This window comes from Cibotium barometz, chromosome 50 (assembly GCF_041138505.1).
Source record: "Cibotium barometz isolate CiBa-2024 chromosome 50, ASM4113850v1, whole genome shotgun sequence".
NCBI lineage: Eukaryota > Viridiplantae > Streptophyta > Polypodiopsida > Cyatheales > Cibotiaceae > Cibotium > Cibotium barometz.
The window spans coordinates 12,375,836-12,385,210 of record NC_141095.1 but is presented as its reverse complement, the minus strand read 5'-3'; positions in this window follow the sequence as shown (position 1 = coordinate 12,385,210).

Sequence of the window (9,375 nt, the reverse complement as noted above, 5' to 3'; positions counted from 1 at the left end):
TCCATTGTGAAGGTGGATTGATCACCATTAGATAGAGAAATTATTTGTGTTTTGGTTGTTCTCTTTCATCACTTTTCATGTGTGTAATAAAAATGTAAAAGTGAGACCCTAGATTTGATACTAATTTTGAAAGTACATTTTATCACCATTAGATTATTGGAATTTTATTTTCATTTAAATTGGAGAGCTGGTTATGTAAGAGAAGTACAATGCATGGTAATGTCCACTGTTACCAGTTGTAAAGTATGGAAACCATGTGGGATGTTTAAGAGAGGACTGTTTCGTGTAAATTCTATCTCGCTTTACCGTTTCATACCTCTGCTTACAGCAATGTGCCTGGCTGTTAATGCCCCCTCATCTACTCTCTCTCTCGCTCTGGATGTATACACACATTGCTGTTTTTTCCCTCTTTTCTTCTATGGCTCAATGTATCCATGGTACCATTGTATTACTTATGGTCTCATAGAACCTTGGGGTCTTCCGTAGACGATAATATAACTCTCTTGGATTCAAATCCTATTTCCTGCACCTTGATATGTAGTATGGTGGTATGGATCATATGTGGTCCGTTTGGTTGGCTATAATGTTAAAATCAACATGCTAGCGTAGTGATCATGCTCATTCTCCATCCTAGAGCCCAAAATGAACACCAAGAATATATCACTGAAGAATCATGCACTTACAAAGATCTTCTCTTTCTTCACTTGGGTTGGGTTCAGGCCCTTAAGTTAGTGGATCACAGTGTGCCTGAGATTACTCTCATGAGTGATGTGTATAGACAAGACCAAGGGACCCTGTTAATACTGGTTTTGGTAGCCAACTCTAATTAGATAGTGTTAGCTGGACCAGATGCAGTTGTGTCCACACTGCCTACCCATGTAGCCTAAAATTGGTTCCACACACATTTACAAGCTTGTATCCCAGTCAAGCAAACACACAAGACATCAGACATCACACATCTGAACGCACTAAATCCAATACCCCTCTTATCTCTTCTTCTTCTTTTTCCAGGAAAGAGATCCTTCTATTAGTTACCAAACAAAACAACCATGCTGGCTAAGTACAAACTCAACTCCATGGAGGGGAGCGATAATCAAGAAATCTAAACCTTAGTGACCCAAGCAACTGTGCCCCAAGTAACTTTGCTGAGGGGGGCCCAGTCCATAGTGAAAATGCAGAGAATCCTCTGCCATACCTACTGAGCCTTCCAGCAATAACCCTCCCATCAAGTCAATGTATATAGATGCTCCTTGCAATCTCTCCAACATCTCTCCATGCACGCATCCAAATATATAATTTTCTGCAAACCTTCTAACCATACCAACTCCATGTCCTCCTCAAGCAGGATCTTCTGGTACCTCGATCAAAACTTGCTCTCAATGACCATTGGAACTTCCTATCAGATGTACCTTGAAACTTGTAGGAGAATGGACAAAAGTTAAAAACCATGTGAGCAATAACATGCTTGAGATTGTCACATGTTCGAGCTATTCACATTGGACCAACCACCTAGGTTGTGATGAACTCCTCTAGTCCTCTGAATACAGATTCAGTGCAAGAATATATTGCTCAAGGCCCCTTGGGTTGGTTTGGATGACCTCCTCAGAGTGTGCCTGAGATGTTTCTCATGAGTTATGTGTGAATACAAGACCAAGGGACCCTATTTGTAGTGGTTTAGGTAGCCAACCTCAGCCACCTAGTGCCAAGTTCCAACTGGACCAGATTCAGACACTATTGTCTGCCCACAAGCCTGCCTGTGTCCCCTGAAACTGGTCCCACACACATATACAAGCATGTTTTCACATGCCCAAGCTTTACCTAACCCCTAATCAAGCATAATGCAAGACATCAAACTGGTCCCACACACATATACAAGCATGTTTTCACATGCCCAAGCTTTGCCTAACCCCTAATCAAGCATAATGCAAGACTTCAAACTATCTCTAGATAGTAAAGGAGCTCTCACAATATAGAGATGTATGTCACACATCCATGCACATTAAATCTAATAAACACCACTAGCCTAAAAGGATACAATATACATTGTTCTCTTCACTCCCTGTGGGGCCTCATCTTGAGAAAACCCCCATATCACAGGCATGCAGAGGGTACTAAAAAATAAATTTGTATACATAGTTTTTGGGAATATACACATCATTTCTTGTATGTATTCATTCATTGCTGACTAATAGATAGGACATCTATTGTAAATGTAAATCTATAAATGACCTAATAAATTATACATTTACTGTGGATGTAAATCTGTAAATGGCTCTTATAAAACTCAGGTGATATTGTGCAACTTTTTTAGTGAGCCCCCTGGGCTTCACTTGCAAGGCTGTCCATCCCATTGGCCGTGGAGAGCAATGATGCCATGTTTCCTTGCTGTACCTCTGATTGCTTCATAAACAGAAACTTGTTGGGGATATACATTTTGACAACTTGCATGGGTCAATGCTCATCCACAAGCAATTTATTGAGCATTAATCTGTGTTCTATGTTACTAGAACCAAATCAAACTCAAAATCCAAAATCTATATGTTCTATGTTCCCTACAAATCAAATGTGGTGCATAACTTGAGCTAGTTGTATTATTGTTGGGGAAGCCTCTATTACATCTGTTTTGTAGGCACTCTAGGTGTAAGATTCCTCCCCAGCCCCTCAAGATATCCAGTATCTTCTCCTTGTAATCAATTCCCTCTTCAGAATAATAAAAGATCTTGTTTTTACCTATTTTATCTTAGAGAGAGAAAATGTCTAAGAAGGAGGTTATTCAGATTATAGATATTTTTGGATTAAAAAAAATCTCTTCCTATTAAAATAAATTCCCCCGAAACAGAAGTTCAAAAAGATTTTCAGAAGGTGCATTAGAAATAAATTATAATCTGTTCAAAAGGCCTTATCGTAAGGGTCCAGATTTTCTGAAAATTTTAAATTAAGATTCTGAGGGGCCAATCAGATTCATCCAAATGTATGGAGGAGATAAATTGAAGAAATAAAGAAAATCCTTCCAAAAATGAGTAAATACTCACATAAGATGAAGAGTGGACTAAAGACCAAAGGAAATACTAAAAAAATAAATTTTTGATACCTCAAGAGTGGGGATTCCCCCTCATAAAGGAGACGTCTATTTCACATGTGTGGTGGAGTTTTAAATTCTCAAATATTGAGATATTTCATCTCTCCTCTCTCCTAATTCAAGTCTAGCTCCAAAAAGTAGACCCAAAAATGGTCAAAAATTGACCAAACTGATCTAAAAAAATTTAGAATCAATTTGCTTGGTTAGAAGCTCACTTTTTCCTATAAATAGAAGCTTCTCCCTTTGTAAAAGCTTAATAGTGTTTTATGCACTACTGTTACTCTACTTAACTCCAGAGCCAAAAACAATGAATTTATTGATAATTCTTTAGTTTTTGACCTTTTCCTCTTCAAAAGAATTGGTGGCCACTCTTGTTGCAAACAAGAGTAGATCCCTCAAACCATCAAGCCAAAGAAAAGCTCCCAAAAATTCAAGTAAGCTAAAAATCCTACTTTTAAAAAAAATTTAATGGTTTTTTAATTTTTATTTTCTTTAAAATAAAAAAATGATGTTATGCCTTGTTGGAAAGGCTTTCCCCCTCTCTTCATTCTTAAATTCAGCCTTTCTTTATCCTAGATAAGTAATCAAATTATTAGAATTAAACTTTTCATATTATTTCTCGTTTAAAAGTGAAATTTGATTAGTTTAGAATGCTTTAAACCATTTGGAATAATTTTTAAGTAACTTGAGGATAGAAAAAATTAAAAAATGGTCAGCCATACAAAGGAGGTTATGGCAAAATTTTCTTAAATTTTATGAAATAAGTTTTATCTTTTATTATTCAAAAAGAGTAATCCCCACCATTTGTGTATTCTAAAAGTGTTATTTTCGTTCTAGGCATAGAAAAATGCATAATAGAAATATTTTTATTATAAAAGTGTTATTTTCATTAAAATTTAAACTCTATGCATAGAAAGATGCATATTGGTTATGTTTTTATTATAAAAGAGTGATTTTCATTAGATTTAAATTCTATGCATAGAAAGATGCATATTGAATATTTTTTTATTATTATAAAGTGTGATTTTCATTAGAATTAAATTCTATGTATAGAAAGATGCATATTGAAAATAATTTTTTTTATAAAAGTGTTACTTTCATATAAAGTGTTACTTTCATCAAAATTGATTTTTATGTATAAATAGATGCATAAAAGAATTTTTTTGTAAAAGTGTTTCTTTCATCAATATTGATTTTTTGCATAAAAGAATTTTTTTTAATTATAAAAGTATTACTTTCACCAATATTGATTTTTATGCATAAAATGATGCATAAAAGAATTTTTTATTATTATAAAAGTGTTACTTTCATCAAAATTGATTTTTATGTATAAATAGATGCATAAAAGATTTTTTTTATATAAAAGTGTTACTTTCATCAATATTGATTTTCATGCATAAAAGAATTTTTATTATTATAAAAGTGTTACTTTCATCAAAATTGATTTTTTTACATAAATAGATGCATAAAAGGATTTTCTTTTATATAAAAGTGTTATTTTCATAGAAGTTGGATTTTATGCATAAATAGATGCATACAGAATTTTTATATCAAAATAAGAGTTCTCTTTAATCATATGTTTAAATCCCATGAATATTGGTAAATGAATAAGTAAATCCTCTGTGAGAGAAAATTCTACCGTTTCATATTCTCTAGGATAGTAATGAGAAAATTCAGAAAAACTATCAAAGTCAAAATTTTAGATAAATGATTAATTTATTCCTCATAGGAATTCATGATTAGTTTTAAATTCAGTTAAGCAAAATACTCAATGAATGAAATTAGTAAAGTAGTAATTGAAATATTACCCTTCGAGAAAGATAGTTCAGGAGAACCTTTCCAGACTCAAACCCTTAATCAGACTATGACCAAGACATAACTCCTTCGTCAGTTTCAAGAAAAGACGATATGACCAGTTTCAAGAAAAAGACGATGTGACCAGTTCAGAAAAATTCACTCAAATCACCACCGAATCTGAAATCAAGTTAAGACTCTTGATTCTGATCTGAGGATCAAGGTTACACAATTCAGAAAATTCTATTGGAATTTTGGACCTGTGATCTAGAAGTATTGGGATACGGATTTAAGATATACCCATTGTATTCAAAAGAAAATCAAAACTGAAAACTTGCATAGAAACCCTGTTTTCTTAAAGGACTGTCTTACGCTAGAATGCTGGAGGGAGCATTGGTATATGTGTTTTTCTAAGGGAAGTTCGGTTGCAAAACAGCTGACGGCGGGGAGTGTTCAAAGGACGGCTCATGCGACAAAAACCTGCCCAGGTCTTGACCAGCCTGGGTATGGTGAAAAATGGTGTGCTTCCGGTACAATGGGCGAGGGCTGAGGAAGCGGTCCCTGAGTGAAGTGCCAGGACACCTAAGGAAGATCCTGGAGGGTTCTGACCAGGCAATACACGGGCTCGCGGTGCTGCTTAGGACACCCATGCGTATGTCGTGGAAGATATATATATGTATGATGACGTTGTTGGATCTCGTTGTTTGCTGGATCTCGTTTTGCTGACCTGCTGCGTATCTGTATTCTAAAGCAAAAGTTAAGAAAGGCATTCAATTATGGGTAGTACTTGTCTGGTTCTACTAATTCCAGTGGTTGGGCGGTGGCTAACCCATGGGCCGAATGGGGTTAGGCTGGAATCAGTAGAGTTTTAATAATAAAATTGATTAATAAGAATACGCTTAGAACTCGAGTAGTTTTAATAATAAAATTGATTAATAAGAATATGCTTAGAACTCGAGTAGTTAAATAAAAGCCTGAAGACTTCTCTAATGAATAGATCAACGGCTGTGCCTGATTCAATTAGGAAAAAAGCGTTGATTCCTTCAAGATAAATCTGTAATAGTTTTCCTTCTGTCTGCATTAATCAGATGAAGGTTAGTTTAGTATCTTGACCTCGTTATAAAAATTCGTTAAGAAATTCAAAATGGTGGAATCGTCCCCGTTTTTCGAGCATGGAAAATTTCCTCGGTTTTGGTTTTCGGAATGACCACCAGCTTAGTCTCGTACCCAGACATTCGAGGGCGAGGCCCCGAGTGGGAAACCGTGCCCCGCGCATGAGGGAGCTGCTTCCGCCTGCCAGCTATACCGGGAATTCGGTGTGCGGAGGGGGCAATCGGATCTCACACTAGGTGAGAAAGCATGGAGTGATGTACAATTCAATATCTTGCGTCACCAGAGAGTGGTGGATTTATTGGGATATGGAAAGCACCAACCATACTCTCATCTCAAGAGGAAGAAAGAATGATCAGCTAGTGTTTTGCCATACAAAAGCAAGGGAAAGTGCTAACTCAGAATTGTTGTGGAACTCAAGATGAGGGTTCCATGTATATACATTCTTGCAAATACCTTGGCAACTAATGAATAGGACATGTCCTGCCAATGTGAACATGAACAAAGCATTGATGCATAAGGTTATAATGATGTTGCACTATACTTAAACCAAGTTATTAATGAAATTTAAGGTAAATGCACCCACATGACAATTTTACTTACACAAACCTCAAAGAGCAAGAACGTCAGCATCCTTGAAAGGAAGTCACCCTTTTGGTGCCAATTTAGCATAAGGCGATTTTCTATGTGACCTTACTTATGGGTTGAGAGTGATTATAGGAATTTAATGCCACCATATACCTTAAAATTGAACGTGTGAAGATCAAATTGATAGCAAGTGGTATTGTCTTACATACATGAGGCTAAAAGACCCAATCATATCATACAAAACATGGAAGAATGCTAGGTGCATGTGTTGGGTTGAGTTGGTGTATTTCATGGCGTTTCAAGCTCAGGGCCCAAGTGTGAACCTCAACCCCAAATTGATTTTCATACCCATCTGTCGCGCTGTGTGTGTGTGTGTGTGTGTGTGTGTGTGTGTGTGTGTGTGTGTGTGTGTAAGAGAGAGAGAGAGAGAGAGAGAGAGAGAGAGAGAGAGAGAGAGAGAGAATTTATTGAGGCAATCATTGTAGCTAAGGTGTAGCCTCACCATTATATATAAAGGTAGAGGATTTCTTGACCCCCTCAACAACCAAAACTTGGCACAACTGTTCGAGTGCTTTTTGAACTTGGGACAATTGTGTGTGCTTTGAAGCGTAAAGAGGAGGTAGAGTGGTTCATAGCTGCTCTAGTCTAAGGATTGATGTAATTGAAGCATGTATGTTAAACTCTCATTTGTGTACTTTGTAATCCTACTTTGTGTTCAGCTCAATTACCTCATAGACTTAGGGCCTTGAACCTTCTTTGTAATATTTGTCTCCAAAAATATAAACACTTTCTGATATGTTCCATCCCCTCTTGTTTTAAGTTTGCATTTTCTAATGCCTTAGTGGGTAGCACACTTCTTATAATGATCCTTTCCTACATATTTCTTGAGTTTTCATCAAGTTGATAAAGTTAATAATAGGGTCTTTTCTTTGGTACCCTTCAAAAATAAGGAAGTACATCTAGGGACTTCCACATTTCCATAATTTTGCTTTCACTTCTAAATGCACAAGCAACTCCATTTGGGGCTCCCTAGTCCACATAATTTTTGAGGTTTTATATTTAAGGATAAAGTTTTATCCTTCATAATCATGACTTTCAGATTTTCAATCTATTTGTTAAAAATTGTGTACGATGTGGGATCTTAGTGGAATGCAACTTTAGTCGTGTAGAAATGAATCCTCATGAACCTCCCTCAATTGAATGGCCTTATATTAGGTGCCTTGACGCTTGGAATTACCTTAAGAATAGGAGATGTACCTTCAATATAGGGAATGTGGCTTGATTATAGGAGGAAACATAGCTCTTTTTGAAGTTTTGTAATTTTGCTTTGTTTAATGAAATCTAAGTGAGCGTGGTGTTTTCTTTGTGGAAATTTATTGTCATTGTCTTCCATTCATTACTCTTTTGTGTGCTTTAAATTTTTTTAAATCTTGGTATTAGAGCCTCCTTTACGCTCTATCCATTAGGTTTGCGTGTGTGAGTATGCTCCTTGCTTCCCTTTACTCTACGGAGGAAGATTCACTTTGAGAGAGAGAGAGAGAGAGAGAGAGAGAGAGAGAGAAGGAAAGAAAGTTCTATTATGTCTTCTAAAGACCCAAAGGGTCTATGAGACCAAAATGATGTTTACATAGTGTCCATAAAATCTCGTCTCATGGATGAAACAAGAGAAAACAATAGTAAACTAAAAGTGAAAACTAGGAGAGTGTGTGTGTGTGTGTGTGTGTGTGTGTATGCGTGTGTGTGTGTGTGTGATGTGGAGGTCACACCTATATGGGGTAAAGATCATGGAGCAACCTATCTCGAAAGCAGAGGCCTATAGGCATCAAGTCTAGCGTTTGCGTGATGAAACCGTTGAATTGAAGGCTATGCATAAAGATCCGAATGTGCAAAAGTTAAGGGTTGCCAAGAGAGGAGCCACTATGGAGAAGATTGCTTTTAAGGAATATGTTGGCTTTTTCATACTTGCTATCCAAGGGAGATGTATACAGAAATGTTGCAAGAGCTATTGCATCAAAGCAAGTTTCTCAATTACCCATTGCTGACAAGTTGTCACATTGGTAGCTCCAAGTTTTGTGAAGATCAATGAGTAGTGGCATGCTTATCAAGATATGGTCTCTGGGTTATGTAGCACACTTCAGCACCTATGTGGCATGTGTTTAGAGAGAGCATGTGTGCTCTCTTGGTTACCACACCCTGCGTGGATGATGCTTGATCAAGAGATGGTGTTAAGAACTGTGTACCATGTGTGATCACACCAGTGTGTAGAAATGAACCCTTGTGACTCCTTCAAGTGAATTGCCTTAATTTAGGTGCCGTGGTTCTAGGGAATGCCTTGTGAATAGAAGTGGTGCCTTGAATATAAGGATTCTAGAAGTGTGAGATGTTACATGGAGGAGGGTGTGTCCAAGAGAGAGGTTACATGGAGAGTGGCCTCTTCTATTGAGCTTTAGGACTTCGATGTGTTGTGCCTTCTATTTTCTACCTTGGCAGTGGGACGTCAGGGTGGAAACCCCATGTGATTCCAATCTGTGTGGCCTCATCATCTCACTTTTGAGCTCAACATTGTACAATGCTCTCTAAAAACAGATACAAGGACTCTCATGAAAGGGATCCAAACTCGTGAACCATTGTAGCACCAAAATTGGTTCTTTATTCCCATGGGGGAGGGAGCGTCCAAGTGAGGTGTTACATGGAGAGTGGCCTCTTGTATTGAGTTTTAGGACTTCGATGTGTTGTGCGTGTTATTTTCAACCTAAACATTGGGATGTCAGGGCATGTGATTCCAATCTCTGTGTGCCCTCATC